Below are 17,133 nucleotides of genomic sequence, written 5' to 3' on the forward strand. Positions count from 1 at the left end.
CACTATTGGGTACACCTTACCAGTACTGGTTTGGACCCCCTATTGCCTTCAGAACTGCCTTATATCTGTGTAGCATACATTTAACAAGGTGTTCAAAAAAATTCCTCAGAGATTTTGGTCTATATTGACATAATAGCATCACACAGTTGCTGCAGATTCTCTTGTTACACCACATCCCAAAGGTGCTCTACTGGATTGAGATCTGATGACTGTGGAGGCCATTTGAGTACAATGAATTTATTGTCATGTTCAAGAAACCGGTTTGGGATGATCTGAGCTTTCTGATATGATATGGTGTGTATTATCCTGCTGGAAGCAGCAATCAGAAGATGAGTACACGGTGCTCATTTTAGGAATGGACATGGTCAGCAACAATACTCAGGTAGGATGTGGCATTTAAGCAACACTCAACTGGTTCTATGGAGCCCAAAGTGTGCCAAGAACGTATCCCGTACACTGTTACACCATCAGCAGCATCAGCCTGAACCGCTGATACAAGGCAGGATGGATCCATGCTTTCATTGTGTTTATGCCAAATTCTCCCAACTGAATGTTGCAGCAGCAATCGAGACTCATCAGATCAGGCAATCTTTCTCCAGTCTTCTACTGTCCAGTTGTGGTGAGCCTGCTGCTGTAGCCCATCCATCTGCTTCAAGGTTCAACATATTCAAAGATGCTCTTCTGCATACCTTGGTTTTAACAAGTGGTTATTTGAGTTACTGTTATCTTCCTATTAGGTTGACGCATTCTGGCCATTCTCCTCTGACCTTTAACATCAACAAGGCATTTTCACCCAGAGAACTGCCGCTCTCTGGATATTTTCTCTCTTTTTTTGGACCATTCTCTGTTAATCCTAGAGATGGTTGTGTGGGAAAATCCCAGAAGATGAGCAGTTTCTGAAATACTCAGACCAGCACCAACAACTATGCCACGTTCAAAGTTACTTAAATCACCTTTCTTCCTCCTTGCTGCCATGTGTATTAGAGTACTTTGGTTCCTGCACAGTGGGTGTCTCCGTTATTAACAGCTGTTGTTTTAATGATTTAATAAGTTGGTGGCAACTCCTTCCAAAGTAACGTCACTGTAATCACATTACAGTTTTTCTCTAAAGCAGTAGTGTGGTTTAGTAACGTGCGAAATTCACTGATCATACGACAGTCACTAATTAAACAATTATGTCGTTACTTCCGTAACCTAAACAAAAAAAAAAAACAACCCTAGCGGCTTGTGCAGCAGTCAGCTCATATCAGTTCCTGTGGACGTGGGAGAGAAGCAGTCGAGCCATTTAGAACTTTTGAGGAGTGGAAAAATGAACATTAGGCCTACTTGCAGTTTTCTTGCGTCAAAAGACAAAAGGGCAAACTGCACTTAGATAGATACAACTGCGGCTAACATCCACTCTTTAGACAACATGCTGACACAAAGCTAGCAGCTAATAAACTTGGACGCGGAAAGAATAATGAGTGAATGCCAGCCAAGCCACGCAGCCACCACCTGAGCGTCAACAGGTAACAAAAAGCTCTCAGGCTCGGAGCGTTACAGCCTCCGTTTCTACCGATTTCTACAGCAGAATTATTGCTGTGGCCACATTTTTTTTTTTGTGTGAAGTGCTCCTCAGACTGGTTTGAGATTGTGTTAACACTCATCCATTCATTAACACTCAGACACTAAAAGTAAGTTTATGAGTGTCCTCATTTAGGATAGAGATCCGTGCCAGTGTGTGTGGGTCTGCAGCCTCGAGTTTACACTGTTAGCTGGTAATTCTGTGACAAAGCAGCTCAGGTCACGTGGCCAAGTAGCGCAAGTAATGTAACATCAGTGTAATGAATTACTTTCTTCAGGGAGTAATTAAATAACGCAATTCATTACAGGAGTAATGTGTAATACATCACTTTTTTAATGACCCCAACACTATTTATAATACACAGTAGTTAGTTAATGGCATGGCTCTTTTGCCTGAAAGCAATGCTAGGCTGTAGACAGCATAACATTTGCAGCTTCACTGAATCAGATAAACTCACTTGTTTAATGAAGTCTTCATACTTTATGTGGTTTTGATTTTGAAAAGGTTATTAAAGAGCTTTTTAGATGCACAGGCTATTACTGTTTAAAAAAAAACACTTGGTAGGCCTGCTTATTTGAAAGCCCTCACTACAATATCTGTCATATGTGCCACATTTTTTAAATACTGTAAAGGTAATCAATACTTAAAATTAAGTACTTAACCTAAGTATAACTTGTTTATCTTTTCTATATTATTTCTTTCTCCGACCTCAGACCTTGCAGTATAATTTGTGCCTTCTTTTCTTTACAACCTCATTTGTTCTACTGTATCTAAATTTTAAATATCATTAGGACCTTGTATGTATTTCTGAGGTACCGAAAAGTACCCAGTGGATGTGAGAAATGACACCATAAGTAATAGGCTGTATTATGCAGTACTGCCAATGCAGAAATGCCTTTTTAAATCTTGTGAAGAGGAACACACCTATTGAAAAGACTCATGCCTTTATGCCCATAAGAAAGAAGGTAAAGAGTGGCAGAAGATGGAATACCATAATGTATTGTGATTCTGGAATAGTGTAAACCTCAGGAGAAGAAAGGCTTCACAGCTTAGCTGTGTTTGTGGCAATGGCCATCTTTAGCAGCCAGGTATGAAGCAAGTTCTGTAAACCAGAAGAACCTACAGGTGATTTTGTTTCCTAAGCAAAAGCCAAAGCATGCAAACAGGTTCTGAGATTTTTTTATTTTGTATCTTATTTTAGCAGTTCTGACATGAAAAAAAAAATATTATCTCTGCACAAATTACCACTTTAGTACTCCATCGCATCACAAGTGATTTTTAACTTCACTTCAGTGTTAAGGTTCTTCTTGTCAAGTTACTCTGCATAACAATTATGCTAATTTTAGAAACCCGGTCATGAGTGTCAGTTTGGTGCAAATTGAAATCCAAATTTAATCATGCGGTTTTTTTTTCTTAATCTTTATAATGAAGAGCACAGAAAAATCTGTAAAGTCACATCAAAAATCACATCAAGGAGCGTTCAGAACCAATTTTTCCTTGTCAGTGTGTATGTGACTGAGCTTAAGTGTGTGTGAGATGAGCTAGATGTCAGTGGTTTACTGTCAATCTGAGAAGGCGTGACACTTGCCAAGTAAAGCAGTCATTAAAATCTCTGGTATCTCCTCCAGCTGTTTATGTATATGTACACTGACTGGACACTTTATAAGGTACACCTTGCTAGTACTCGATTTGATCCCCTTTTTTCTTAAGAGCTGCTTTAATTCTTAATGGCACAGATTCAACAAGATGCTGTAAGATTTTGGCCCATATTGATATGACAGCATCATACAGTTGCTGCAGATTTGTCAGCTGCACATCCATCCATCCGGGGCCGGGTCGCAGTGGCAGCAGCCTAAGCAGAGAAGCCCAAACCTCCCTGTCCCCGGTCCTCCAACTCATCCGGGGGGATGCCGAGGCAAAAACCACATTGTTTTTGTTGAAGGCTGGATACTTTGAACTGCCATTTGGCGCCAGAATACCCACCCCAGCTTGCCGCCTCTCAGCGAGAACAACTCCAGACTGGAACAGAGTCCAGCCCCTCTCCAGGAGACTGGTTCAGGAGACAAGCTGGAACTGTCAGGAGTGGACCACCACATCTCCGAGTGGATACTGGACTACCTCACTGACCGCCCACAGTACGTGAGGACACAGGGCTGTGTCTCTGACAGGCTGGTCTGCAGTACGGGGGCCCCACAGGGAACTGTGCTGGCACCGTTCCTCTTCACCCTCTACACTGCAGACTTCTCCATCAACTCCCCACGCTGCCATCTGCAGAAGTTCTCTGACGACTCTGCCATAGTTGGCCTCATCACAGAAGAAGAAGAAGAAGAAGAAGAAGAAGAAGAAACAGCCTTTATTGTCCCACAGAGGGGAAATTTGGGTGTAACAGCAGCCACAGTTATTATAAATATAAATAAAGATATAATAATTCACACTATTAAGAAAAGAATATATATAAAATCAACAAACAATATTAACCTTAATACTACTAATAATAACACTATATAGGTGAGGATGACTCAGAGTACAGACAGTGGACTCAGGACTTTGTGGACTGGTGCCAGCGGAACCACCTCCTGATCAACGCCGCTAAAACCAAGGAGCTGGTGGTGGATTTCCGCAGGCGCAGACCCACCACACGGACACCGGTGAACATCCAGGGAGTGGACATTGAGATAGTGGACTCTTATAAGTACCTGGGTGTTCACCTAAACAATAAACTGGACTGGACTCATAACACTGATGCGCTCTACAGGAAGGGTCAGAGCAGACTCTACCTGCTGAGAAGGCTGAGGTCTTTTGGAGTGCAGGGGACACTCCTGAAGACCTTCTATGACTCTGTGGTGGCATCAGCCATCTTCTATGCAGCAGTATGTTGGAGCAGCAGCTTGTCTACAGCTGAGAGGAAGAAGATAGACAAGCTCATCAGGAAAGCCAGCTCTGTCCTAGGATGTCCTCTTGACTCAGTGCAGGTGGTGGGAGACAGAAGGACTCTGACCAAAATAACATCACTGATGGACAAGGTCTCCCATCCCATGCATGAAACTGTTGCTGAGCTGGAGAGCTCCTTCAGTGACAGACTGCTGCATCCTAAATGCACAAAGGAGCGTTACCGCAGATCCTTCCTCCCAGCAGCTGTAAGACTTTATAACCATCACTGCTCCCAACAAAAACCACAATAGCCTACACAATGTAGGATAATATATAATATACTGTAAATAGTCCGGCACATCATGCACATTGTATATAGTGTTATTATTATTAGTAGTATTAAGGTTAATATTGTTTGTTGATTTTATATATATTCTTTTCTTAATAGTGTGAATTATTATATCTTTATTTATATTTATAAGAACTGCGGCTGCTGTTACACCCAAATTTCCCCTCTGTGGGACAATAAAGGCTGTTTCTTCTTCTTCTTCTTCTTCTTCTTCCATGTGCTGTTCCAGGCTGTGTTTTGAGGTGAACCCGACTACATCTAGCTGGTATCTTTCAAACTCACGCACTAGCTCAGGCTCATTCCCCACCAGAGAGGTGACATTCCAAGGGCCAGCCTCAATAGCCGGGGATTGGTCCACCAGGGTCTCTGCCCTTGAGTGCCACCCGATACACATTGCACACAACCCCTGCAATGCCTCCTGTGGGTGGTGGGCCTACAGGAGGGTGGGCCCATGTCTCCTCTTTTGGGCTGCGCCCAGCCAGGCACCACAGGCTGATGCCACCGGATGCTCTTCCTCAAGCTCCCTTCCGAGGCCTGGATCCAGGGTGGGGTCCTGGTAACCCTGGGCAGGGTAAACTGTTACCTTGATGTATTTTCCATAGGGGTCGTTGGAATCGCTCTTTTTCTGGACCCTCACCCAGGACCAATTTGCCATGGGAGACCCTACCAGGGGCCAAAGCCCCCGGACAACATAGCTCCTGGGATCACTTGGACACACAAACCCCTCCACCACGAAAAGGTGACAATTCACGGAGCAGCAGCTGCGCATCCATGATGCAAATTTCCCATTCCGCCACATCACAAAGATTCTCTATTAGATTGAGATCTGGTGACCGTGGAGGGTGGATGCTGTAGTCATAAAGGGATGGGTATGGTCAGAAACAATTCTCAGGTAGGCTGTTATGTTTAAATGATGCTCAGTTGGTACCAAGGGGCCCAAAGTGTGCCAAGGTAGGATGGATTCATGCTTTCATGTTGTTTCCACCAAATTCTGACCCTACCATCCAAATGTCACAGTGAATTGAACACTCATCAGACCAGCCAGCATTTTTCCAGTCTTCTGTTGTCCAATTTTGGTGAGTCCGCATGAATTGTAGCCTCAGTTTTCTGTTAACTGACACCAAGGTTTAACATGTTCAGAGATGCTCTTCTGCATACCTTTGTTGTAATGAGTGGTTCTTTTAGTTACTGTCGCTTTCCTGTCAGCTCACAGCAGTCTGGTTATTTTCCTCTGACCTCTGGCATCAAGAAGGCATTTTCAGTATCGTTAATGGCGGCGTGACTCTATCAGCAAACATTTGCGTGATTAGCCTTTTTTTTTTTTTTTCGCCAATTTATAACTAGACAGGCTTAAAACCAAAAAATATAGGTAGTTTCTTAGCCTAACTTAAATTATTTACAACAATCTGGAGGACGGTGAAGAGGACCTGGATAGTTTGCTGCGGTACATCGACGGGTGTTTTGAGCGAGTCGTCATGGGGAAAACAGACAAGACGCCGACTCCCTCCACCAGCAAAGCAACGCCGTCCACAAAAAGAAGCCGCCCAGAAGATTCCCCAGAGGCAACTTCGTCACCCACCACCAATATTGTGGACATTCTGGAGTCCATTAATAACAAATTGTCCAGCTTTGACGCCCGCTTGGCCCTGGTTGAAATCCTTCACAAGGAGTTTCAGGCCCTGCGGGAGTCAGTCGAGTTCAGCCAGCATCAGGTGGAAACACTGGCTGCTGAAAACGCTGTCCTCAGAGAGTCGGTGAATTCCCTCACCGAGGAAACGACCCGGCTCTCAGAAGAAAATAAGAAAATTAAAGAATCGATTATCGAGCTTCAGGCCCGCAGCATGAGAGAAAATCTTGTGTTTTCAGGTATCCCGGAGAAGGCAGAGGAGGACCCGGAGGCTACAGTGAAGGAATTTATCCAAACTCACCTGAAGCTCCCGGAGGACGCCGTGAAGACCATCGCCTTCCATAGAGTCCACCGCCTGGGAGGGAAGCGACCCGGAGCACGCAGACCCAGACCGATCGTGGCCAAATTCGAACACTTCAAAGAAAAAGAGCTGGTGAAGAGCCGCGGCCGGGAGCTGAGAGGGACGGACTTCAGCGTCAACGACCAGTTTCCAAAGGAGATTCTGGAGCGACGCAAGGCTCTATTCCCCATCCGGAAGAAGTTCATGCAGGGAGGCTCCCGGGCTGTCATCGCCGTGGACAAACTGTATGTAAACGGACAGCTTTACCGAGACAAAAACACCACGCCATGGCTCTGCTGATCGATCAGGTGATCTGTGTCCATATTAACGTTCTTTTCTGAGTTTTTTTTTCAACCATCTAAACAGTACCATTAAATAGTCTAAATCTGTCTAAGTAGTACCATTAACGCCGACGAGTCAGCATAGTACCGTGATCGTTTGTTTGTTTGTTTGTTCTGTTTTGTTTTCCCCTCATCTAATTTCATTCTTATGTCACTTAGGTCACTTTTTACACGTCTTTTTTCTTTCTGCACTCAGCAATATGTTTACGTCACTTACAATGCTACAGTTTACTACACTAACATACAGCGCAGATGCACACACACCAACATACAGCGCACATACACACGCACACATCAATATAAAGGGCACACGCCAACATACAGAACATATGTACACACACACACACATCCTTAGTGAGCACACAACAGTCCATCAGTTAGTTTAAATATGAGCACACTCAGATTTGTCTCATGGAATGTGCACGGGGCTGGTTCGAGGGAAAAGAGACTAAAAATTTTTAATCGGTTAAAAGACTTAAAAGCAGATGTTGTTTTTCTACAGGAGACACATGTGTCCAAAACATCTGTGCTCACTCTTTCCTCTCCACAGTTCCCTCACACGTACTCAGCCTGCTATAACTCCAAACAAAGAGGTGTAGCTATATTGATTAACAAGAAGATAAACTTTAACATTAGCAACAGTACAATAGACCCTGAAGGTAGATTTATAATACTTAATTTATCTATACAGAATACAGATTTATGTATTGCTAGTATATATGGACCAAATGTTGATGACCCCTCCTTCTTTCATGCTTTGTTCACTTCACTCTCAGATCACTCTGACACCACACTTGTAATAGGAGGAGACTTCAACCTGGTACTTAATGCAGATATTGACAGGCTCAGTACAGCAGTGAGTCAGAGGAACTGGCAGTCTGCAGACATTCTTAAACAGTACATGAAGGATTTTGGACTTTGCGATGCTTGGCGTTCACATCACCCTACTTTGAGAGATTATAGTTATTTCTCACCAGTACACAAATCTCATTCCCGCTTAGATTACTTTTTAGTTAGCAGCTCCATAATGATGGATATCACAGACACTCAGATTCACCCTATCACTATTAGCGATCATGCACCGGTGTCTATGTCTCTGACACAGAAAAGAGTCACACCACCAATCAGGAACTGGAGATTTAATACATCATTACTTAAAGAAGAAGATTTTATTAATTATTTCAAAAAGGAATGGTCAGCATACTTAGAATATAATGATATTCCAGGAATATCACCATGTGTTCTTTGGGAAGCAGGAAAGGCAGTAATGCGGGGCAAAATAATATCTTACTGCTCGCATAGGAAAAATAAAGAAAAAGCACTTGTGTTAGAATTAGAACAAAAAATTAAATCTTTAGAAACTGCTTATGCCGCTTCACCACAAGAACATACAATTATCAGCCTGAGGAAACTGAAACTGGAGCTAAATGAAATAATTGATAAAAGGACACAATTTATGTTGCAGAGGCTGCGTTTGGAAAACTTTGAGCATGGAAATAAATCTGGAAAATTCCTGGCCAAGCAATTAAAACTGAATAAAGAAAAAACAGCTATTTTTTCTATTAAAGACTCGACTGGTATTATTACTCATGACCCACAACAAATAAATAACTCTTTCAGAGACTTCTATGAAGCCTTATATTCACCACAGATTAACCCATCTGATACTGAAATTGAAGAATTTCTTAATAATATAAATCTACCAAAACTAAATGACAGCCAGGCTGCAGCTCTGGATTTACCTCTTTCATTGTCTGAACTTAGTGAAGCCCTACAGCATCTCCCAAATAATAAAGCCCCAGGCCCAGATGGTTTTCCAGCCGAGTTTTATAAAGAATTTTGGTCTGAGCTAGCTCCCATTTTTTTCAGAATGGTAACTCAGATTCAGAATGACCACATCTTATCTCCAACCTTAAACTCTGCTAACATTAGCCTGCTTCTTAAACCAGGCAAAGACCCCACACTCCCATCCAGCTACAGGCCAATCTCTCTCATTAATGTAGATCTTAAAATAATTTGCAAAGCCCTTGCCAAAAGATTAGAAAGTATTACTCCATTTATTGTACATCCAGATCAAACAGGCTTTATCAAGGGTCGGCACTCAGCCAATAATACACGTCGACTGATAAATATAATAGACTATTGTTCTATTAACAAATTAGAGACGACAATCGTGTCTTTAGATGCAGAGAAGGCATTTGATCGGGTAAATTGGAAATTCTTACTAGCAGTTCTGCAAAAATTTGGATTCGGTTCATCCTTTATAAACTGGATCAGAACACTACACAGCTCTCCGAATGCGCGTGTTAGGACAAATGATCTCATTTCACAAAGTTTCAGTCTGCAGAGGGGCACTAGGCAGGGCTGCCCACTCTCTCCCTCTCTTTTTGTAATTTTCATTGAGCCGCTAGCAGCAGCAATCCGTCAAAATGCAAATATTAAAGGGATTCAAACTGAAAATATGGACCATAAACTTAGCCTTTATGCTGATGATGTATTACTTTTCCTTGGGAATTCACAAGGCTCTCTTTTGAAGACTATCACACTGATAGATAAGTTCTCATCTATATCTGATTACTCTATCAATTGGAGTAAATCAACAGTTTTGCCTCTGAATTGTAATTTCCAGAGAACCTCTAGGACCCCACTAAAGTCAGGAAATATTAGATATTTAGGCATAAATTTTTCCGCCAGGCTCTCAGACTTGGTACGATTAAATCATATCCCCTTATTAAAAACAATAGAGGATGATCTCACACGTTGGAACAGTTTACCTATATCACTCATGGGGAGAGTTGCTGCCATTAAAATGATGGTTTTACCAAAAATTAATTATCTATTTTCATTGATCCCTAATAAACCTTCTATTCCTTGGTTCAAGTCACTAGATTCAAACATCTCAAAATTCTTATGGAAAAACAAACCGTCAAGAATAAGCTTAAAAACTTTACAAAAGCCAAAACACAGTGGAGGTCTAGAATTACCAAACTTTTATTACTATTTCTTAAGCAGTAGATTGCAGTATATTTCAAAGTGGATCAAATCCAATTCATTAGACAACCCATGGCTGGATCTAGAACAGGCGTTTTGTGGAAAAATAAAAATCTCAGATTTACCTTTCATTAGTTCCAGTATTAAACATCATAACTGCTATAAAGTCCTTAGTATAAATACCTCTCTGACAGCCTGGTGGGAATTTTTAAAAATAACTAAGTCTTCACTCATCCCCTGTAAACTAACACCCATTTGGAACAATCCAGATATTTGTCAGAAAAAGAAAATGCTGAATTTTCCGTTATGGCGTGATAAGGGTATAAATAACTTAGAACATATTATCCAAGATGGAAATTTTATCACGTTCCAAGAACTTATATCAAAATATAGAATTGGCAACGGTAGATTTCTGGAATATCAACAAGTTAAGTCCGTCCTACAGGGAAGATTTAACCTTAATCAATTGAATCTAGAAATGCCTACTTGGGTAACAGAATTTCTTAACCTCTGTACCCCAAAATTGTTATCAAAATTATATAAATTATTAATAAAAACTGATGATTCAGTTTCCCTCCCAATTACAAAATGGGAGCGTGATCTTTCTGTCAACCTGGATCAAAATTTATGGACAGAAATATGTTTAAATATCTTCAAAATGACTAAAAGACCCCAAATACAACTTGTACAATATAAGATTCTCCATAGAACATACTACACTGGACAAAGGATGTTCCAAATGGGCCTTACACACTCAAACATATGCACCCACTGTACAAGCAATTCAGAGGATAATCATCTACACGCTCTGTGGTCTTGTGTACCAGTTCAGAGATTTTGGCAGAGGATTTGTGAAGATCTATCCACATGGTTTAGCTGTCATATCCCAACTTCCCCCAGACTATGCATCTTAGGTGATGTCAGTGAATTAATTATGGAGTTAAATATATCACACATAGTTCTTACTGCCTTGTGCATCGCTAAGAAGATGATCCTCATGAACTGGAAGACAAAAAATAAACTATGTATTACTCAGTACAGAAATTTATTAGTAGATCATGTTAGTTTAGAGAGAATGTCTGCTTCTTCTAAAAACAAATTGGAGGAATTTGACTCTCTTTGGTTCCCACTGCTCAGCTCCATTACTTAGTGGGGGTGGTGGGCTGCGGGCTCTGCTCCTGATGTGCTTTGTGGGGGGGTGGGGGGGGACTCCGGGGGCCTGGGTAGCTGGTAGCCTCCTGAGGCTGGGGTCCTGGGGCGACCTTCTGGTGATGTCTGTGCGCCTGTCCTGGTTGATGGTGTTGGGGGCTTGGATGGTGCTGCCTTCGGTCCTGGGGTGTGGGCGGGGTGCTTGGGGGGGTGGTGCCGGCCCTCGGTCGGTTGGCTGGTCTTCCCTGTATGGCTTGGGGGCTGGGGTCTGGGGCCCCGGCACTGGGGCCGCGCCGGCTCCCGGTGGGCCCCCCCTGGCGCGGGGGGGGCCTCTGCTGTCCCGGCCGCGCCGCCGGGTGGGGTGGGTTGGCCTGACGTCGGGATGTCCGGTCTACGCTTTTGGGGCCCTGGGGTGCCTGCATTGCAGGGGGGTGGGGTGGGGGATGGGGCCGCGGTGGGGTGGTTGGGGGGGACTGGGCACTGCATTTCCATGCCCAGGCCAGTATGTCCTGTCGCCTGTTTGTGTCTATTGTTGAGTGAATGGGCATCTAGGAGGAGCGGGCCGCCCTCTGCGGTGGGGGCGAGGGCGCCAACCTCGGGTGCTGCAGTGCTCCGGGATGCTGTCACCACGGCCCCGGGCTCACCTCCCCCTGCCCTGTGCTGGGGTGTGGGAGGTCGGGGTGCCTATTGAGCCAGCGGCCAGCTGGCTCTCTTCTTCCAGGATTTTTCCTGGTCATATGCCCCCCCCCCCCCCCCCCCCCCCTCCCCCTCCCCATACACAAACACACACACACACACACACACACACAGAATACACATCACTCACAGATGTAGGATGGAGAGGCCACGTGGAGAGCTGCACCACCACTTGCCTCTCCGTTTTAATTGCACTTTAGTCATTATAACTCACAACACATACACACTTACACCCTGATACACATAGGACCTTTGGGGCAGGCATGTTAATCAGAGGTTGATGAGATGGGCCGCTGAGGTGGCCCCACTCGGATCCTCGTCACTGTCTGTCTCCAAATTTTATTTGCACTTTAGACATGGAGGGTTTTGGGGGGGCAGTGTGGGCAAGCGCTGATGACCAACAGTTGGCGCTTGTGGCATAACTGTCCCCTCAATTTTAACTGCACCCTATACACCTCATTCACTCACAAACATTAACACATAGACCTACAAAAAAAAAAAAAAAAAAAAAAAAAGAAGGCATTTTCACTCAGAGAACTGCTGCTCACTGGATATTTTCTCTCTTTCGGACCATTCTCTGTAAATTCTACAGATGGTTGCGTGGCAAAATCTCAGTAGATCAGAACTTTTTGAAATACTCACACCAGCCCATCTGGCATCAACAACCATGCCACGTTTGGTTTGAACTTCAGCGGGTTGTCTTGGCCAAGTCTAAATGCCTGACTGCACTGAGTTGCTGCCATGTAATTGGCTGATTAGATATTTCTGTTAACAAGCAGATGAACCAGTATACCTAAAAAGTGGTTGGTGAGCACATGTAATGATTCCTGATAATCTTTTTGTGGTGTGGGTTTCCAGGAACTGGGCTTTCTGTATTCTAACAGCGGATTAGATCATTTTTTTGTCTTGTCTGCTCTAATTTATTGTGTTGTCCAGCGTGCTAATGAATGTCTAGCACCATTGGGGACTGTAGCTATTATTTTGACAGTCTTGACATGTCACATCTGTGGGTAAATTTATAGCACATCCAGCCTTTTCTCAGCCATTTATCCCATGAAATCAGATCACTTTCAAGGCATCTGTTTTACTGGGGGAATCACTCTATAGTGCAAATATGTGTAGATACTTTGGGTGTCATTACAATGTCACAGTAACACCACAAACCGTCTCTGTAAATCAGACTTATAGCTGAGCTACATGACAGGATATAAAGGACACATTGCGGCATGGAGTCGAATCATACACGAACCTCTTTTCAAAGGACATGAGGTGAAATTACAAAAGGCAGGACTGACACAAAATGATCCAAACCCTTCTGTGCACTTTGTTAAACTGCCTGCACCTGAACTGTAGATTCATCCTCTTGAGAGTTATTGCCTTGTTGAAGCAAGATTACAGCCAAATCAGATAAAACAAAGCCTGTGCCACGAGCAGCTTTGTGTGTTTGAGCAAGTGTGTATTTATCGGTGAGTATTTGTACCTGCAAAGGACACAGCTGAATTCCAGTGCAGGATGTATATTACACCTCACCGACTCGTGTTTGAGGCCGAGTGTCAATGACAAGCTCACCTCCCTCACTCAGCCTCTGTGCAGCTGCAGAGTAACACAGCCCAACCTTGCCTTATTCGCCAGCATTGTTATAATGAAAAATAGATGCTGCATGCCCGTCTGCTCGTTTCAGTATGAGTGCGTGCATATGTGTTTGCGTGCTGGTAGGTGTGTTCTACATGTGACCACACGTCGTCCATGTTAATGAGCATATAAAGGCTCCTGCTCCTCAAGGTTACACACACCATGGAGATGATCTACCTCCTGCATCCCTGTTCCATATGCTATGAATACATCCACGGACACTTACAGATGAAATTGATCTCAGCACATGTGGGTTTCTATTTTTGCACGTGTGTTCACAGTGTTTTCAGAACGTTTGACCCAGTGCAATTTCATTACATCTGTGACAAATGTACACTTGGACTCTAGGATGAAGTAATTAAAGTTTGGTCATCAAATGTCAAAGATTAAGATTACCGTGACCTCAAAAAACATTTTTATGGCTGCATATTTATTATGCTAAATTAAACTAAAAGCTGCAGGTGATGGCCTCATAACTTTAAAGAGAAACCAGTGGCATTTGTCATCTAATCCAAGTTAAAATCAGTGTGCATTTCCCCAAATACTGAACTACTCTTTAGCACCAGGTTATGTAGCATGCACGAACAATTATGTGACAGTGTAACTATAAAGTGTTCGGTTGCCAACTGGGACTTAGAAAACATCCTGGCATTGCTTTGTCCATTCCACAGTTGCTGCTCTATGGCTGCCTCAATAAGCCCTGCAGAATGCTTCCAAGGAGAGATTGCCATGCTTTAGCTAATCTCAGAACCCAGAACCAAATCTTTCGCTGTGGCAAGCTACTGGTTGTCTGTCGGGAGAGATTCTGCTCCTTCTACCTTCACATCCAAGCTGACCAGGCATGACCCCCTCCCCTTCAATGGAAGGCCCGTCTAAGCCAAGAGTCTCTTCTGCCTTTGTCACTGCGTCTCTTCAAAACTCTGTAATCCAAATTGATAGGAGGGATGGGGAATGCAACACAGGACTTAAATGGATGCTCAAAAACCTTTTCCAGCTTTTGAATTGTTTTCCACTCAGCTCTCTCAGTTTCTTGTGGGCATAACCGGAGCAGAGAGCGCTCAACAAGACAGTTTCCAGTGGTGCTGCTGTCAAAACTGTATGATGTGCAGAGCAGCAGCAAGTGAATGTGTTACATTGCGCTCTCTGTTTGATTGCCCTCTTTCTACAGGTAGGATAGACTGCAGGGTCAGTTTGGGAACACTCTGTTTTGGGGATTCGTTTTATTGGTCAAGCACACTTCAACTGAACAAGCTGTGTCTGGCAGCTCTCTCTGTGGTGTGTATTTGAAGGAAGTTTTTCCTTATGACTGTGACAGCCTGATTAGGAAGTACTGGATACATTTGTTCAGGAGCTGTTCTGCATTGGTTTATCATGTTAAGAGGAGGTGAGCAGGATTGATAGAAGGAAGGAAACCAGTGGACACCAGGTTTCTCTCCCACATATGGAGCCATTTTCTCAGCTTAAGAATTATGTTGCATGAAGATTGAACAAGAAATTTGGTCCAAGAATGGGGCTGATGTGTCCATATTGGTGATGCACAAAAAAATGCAGGAGCAAAGAAATATTGAGTTTTTAGCTTCCAGCTGCATTCATTCAAATGTATCCACCATTCAGGCAGCAGGAGGGGGAGGACTGCATGCTGAGACATTATATGGGAAGCATTATTTCTCAGTACTGGATAACAGAGTCTGTTTCACAAAACCAGATCTTAGGTAGTGAGTAACTGGCCCTGCAGAGACACGGATTATGTGATCTGCGGGCTTTGACGCATCTCTTCCCCCTAGTCTCTTCACATACTCACATGATGCACACACTGCCCGCTGTCCTTAAACTCTGCAGCATTTATTTTTTCTGTCCATCCCACACGACTCAAGCAGGGCTCACTTTTTTGCACCTCCCTCCATTCGCCCGTTCATCAGTGTAAAATACCTCACCCCTGCAGACAGAGACAGATGGAGGGAGCAGCACCAGCCCCCTGCTCAGCTCCAGTGATTTATGCCACAGTAGCAAAGAGACACACACACACCCACTCACGCTCACACACCTATGCATCCAGGCATACTGTATGCATGTGATCATACATCAGCAGATGAGGTCGTACGCATTAATACACACACACAGAGCTGAATGCATGACGGCACCTGTCTTGTGTTAATGTTAAATGCCACAGCTCGAGGGCTTTTTAAAAGGACATGTGCATCTTTGAAGCAGTGGCAACAGAGTCTGACATCATTTGTCCCTTTCTATGACAGTTAAAAAGGAACAGGCTGCAAGCACATTCTTCCTCCTTATTCCACCTGACTGAGGTGTCAGACCTTAAAAAGCTATGTTATACTCGGCGGCAACACTTAACTGCTAGAATGGAATATCTGGTTCTTTTTCTATTAAATGCCAAGCAAGCAAACAGTGTGAATTTTTAAGGGCAGATAATGAGCATATAATGCTGCTGCAGAAAAAAGAGAGTGAGAGGAAGCAGTCAGCTGTTTGTGTGTTTGTTTATGCTGTGTTGTGGTCTGGGGCTCAGAGCTGTTATGGTGTTGCAACAAGGACATGCTTGCTGTACATGAGGCAACGATTTGCGAGTAAGGTCATTGCAGTCCTCTTCTCATCACCCCTCCCTCCACACACACACACACACACACACGCGCACGCACACATATGCAGACATACGCACGCACCTTTATATTATTAATTCTGTTGTGTGGAGAGGTGGAGAGGTAAGAGGGAGGGTGGAGTGCAGAGATGGGCTTGGGATGATGAGGAGAAGGGTTGTGGAGCCTGTGCAGGGAAAGGGGCAGATATTGGTAAGTAGCAGTCAGCGGACAAGTAGTAGAGAGGAGAGGTGGACTGATGGTGGAGTGAAATGAGGTAAAAAGGCAAGAAGCAAGGTCAAGCAGTGGTAGAGGGGAAATCGTTTATACTGCAGCCCAGGTAAGGGTGACCTGTTTGTCTCTGTCGACCTCCGTTACTCCCCTGACATCTCTATAATAGGCCTGTGAAGCACGCAGGCACGACAACACAGTGCAACCGCCCATGGTAACAGAGACTCACAGGCACACTTAAGCAGCATTCCACCCTGATAACTTTGGGGAATTCAGAGAAATTTCAACTAATGAATTAAAAATCACCATTTGCAAAATAACAAACTCTCTAGGGTTGCTTTGAGTGACACAACATGCATTGCAGAGTAGCTAGTGGCACAGCTTTAATGGCTATAATGTCAGTCTGCTGCTTATTTAGCTGGTTAGTTGGGCGGCCACTTTGGTTTGGAAATAATTAATAATGGATTGCTTGCATAGACTACCGTGACATTCGTGCTCTCCAGATGATGAAGCCAGTGGACTCAGCTCAACATGACAATAACAATTGGTTGAACTAGGCTCAACTTCGACTTTGTTGATTCTGTGACCTTTAATCTGGCACCAACATGAGGTTGACATTTAGAGTGTTTATTGAAATGTCTCATCCCCTAACAACCAGAGACATGCATGTTAGGTTAATTGGTTATTCTAAATTGGTGGTAAGGTGTGGATGTTAGTGTGAGTGGTTTGCTGTCTCTCTGTGTTAGTCCTG

This window comes from Archocentrus centrarchus, chromosome 16 (assembly GCF_007364275.1).
Source record: "Archocentrus centrarchus isolate MPI-CPG fArcCen1 chromosome 16, fArcCen1, whole genome shotgun sequence".
Lineage (NCBI taxonomy): Eukaryota > Metazoa > Chordata > Actinopteri > Cichliformes > Cichlidae > Archocentrus > Archocentrus centrarchus.